Below are 2215 nucleotides of genomic sequence, written 5' to 3' on the forward strand. Positions count from 1 at the left end.
CAGGACAGAGAGAGCCTGGCTCTCAGGAACTCCACATCAAGTTTGTCGAATGACAAAGGAATGAGTCCCGAAGGCAAAGCCCTTACATTCCTGCTATTAAAATCCTCAGCTGCGGGAGCCCTGCACCTGCATCCACGTCTTCACTGTGAAGGTTTCTTTTCTTCCTCTTCCCAGCCCTGGACACACTCTTTCTCTTGACACACGGTACCGTCTATCAAGTACAGACCCTCTGAGGCTAGATTCTGCCCCGGCGGAAAAAAAAATTGCACCCCTTCCCACCGCAGCGAAGGCAGACTTGTACTGCTGTGCTCAGGCCTCTTCCAGATCATTGGCCTGGTCATTTGTCCAGCCTCTCCCCACCCTACCAGGCCCTGAGCAAGTCCCATTTGGATTCCACAGTCCTGGAGTCCAGGTGGCTCCTTCGGTGGCTTTGCATATTTCTCCCCTCTAAGACTAATTAAGTGATAATCTTGTGTTTAGGTGTGGGGAATCTAAATTTTTTTGATTTGCTAAAAACTTGGGAACCATCTTTGATGCTACTCTCTCACTTCCCACATCCAATGAATCACAAATTAGACTAAATTTTTTTAAATCAAGCCACTTCCTCCATCTCCATGGCCACCACCTTAGCGGCCATCACCTCACAGCTCTCCTTGCACCCACCCTCTTTATCCTTTTCAGTTCTGCAGCCAGAGAGGTTTGTTTTTTTAAAAAAATGTCATTTGAACCAAGGCACTTCCCTTTTAAAATCCTTCAGCTCTGCCCTTCGATCTCAGGATAAAGTCCAAAGTGTTTCAAGTCTCTAAGAGCAGCCTATCTTTTCTACCTCCCACAGCACCACAGTCTGTCTTGTAGGCTCAGCTCCAGCCCACTCCTGCCTCAGGGCCTTTACACATGCTGTTCTCCCTGCCTTCACTCGGTAACTCCCTTCTCTTCTCAGTACAAATGCAGCTTGACAATAATAATAATGATCATTTATGCAAGTGATTCATCTGTAATTTATGTGTATTAGCTTATTCTCACAATAACCCTACTAAGTGAGTACCTTTATTAGTTTACTTACAGATTGGAAATCTGAGAGTCAGAGATGTGAACTAGTTTGCTCAAGGTCACACAGGTGGCAAGCTCCCACTAGACAGTCAGCTGCAAGAGGACAGGGACTGTGTGGGCTTTGCTCATGGGTGCCTGGTATAGATTTGTTCATTTAGCAAATATTTTTTACACATTTAGTGAGTGCCATGTTAGGCACTCTTCTAGGTTCCTGCTCCCGTGAAGCTTATATACAGTGGGGAAAAGACAGACGCCAAACGGTCAAACCTGGTATAAATGAACAACATAATGAACAATGTATATATGAACATATGTGAACAACATAATTTCCGGCAGTAATAAGAGCCTTGCAGACAAGAAGACAGTGGTAGTGATTAACAGTGCTGGCAGACTGCTTTAGGCCACTGGGGGATCTGGGAAGGCTTCCCTGAGGTGGGGATCAATCCACAGAAGGAGCACTGCATAAATGTTTCTTGATTTAATACAGTAAGTAGAATATAAACTCCGTGAGAGAGAAAGGGACTTCCTCTGCCTGGTCCACCATGGTATCCCCCAGGACCTATATCTGGCATTGGCATAGAGTAAGCCCCAATTAACCACTTCTTTGAATGAATGAATATATAAATACATGTGTTCCTTCATTCCTTTACTCAAATCAGGGTTTTCAATGGGGAAGTCTGTGCGCCTTTCGGTAATTTCTATTTTTGGTTGCCACAATGTTGGGGAGGGTGGTTCCTGGCATTTAGGGAGGAAGGAATGCTATATGTCTTGCAACACATAGAGACAGTCCCACACAACCTAGACTCGTCCCATATACCACATGACTTTCAAATGACCCTGCCAGATCCTCATGTGGACGAAAAATCTTTTTATAATTCTTGGAACCTAAACACCAACTCCCTTTTACGTGGAAACAGAAAGTATTTTTTTTGGCCCTTAAATGTCAACTAAATTTCCAGGAATGCCACTACCATGCAAATAGCAGGACGATTGTATTTTGTTTTACTGAAGCTTTATCAAAATTGATTTTCCCAGGGAATCCCATCCCCCATGGATACGACGGCGTTTGCAGCTGTCGCATTGTGGATGATTCCACCTCTTGGTCCCAGTCTTCTGAGAACTTCGGAATGTCTTACGTGATTGGGCCCGAACATTTACACAGTGA

The sequence above is a fragment of the Equus asinus genome, chromosome 5, assembly GCF_041296235.1.
Source record: "Equus asinus isolate D_3611 breed Donkey chromosome 5, EquAss-T2T_v2, whole genome shotgun sequence".
NCBI lineage: Eukaryota > Metazoa > Chordata > Mammalia > Perissodactyla > Equidae > Equus > Equus asinus.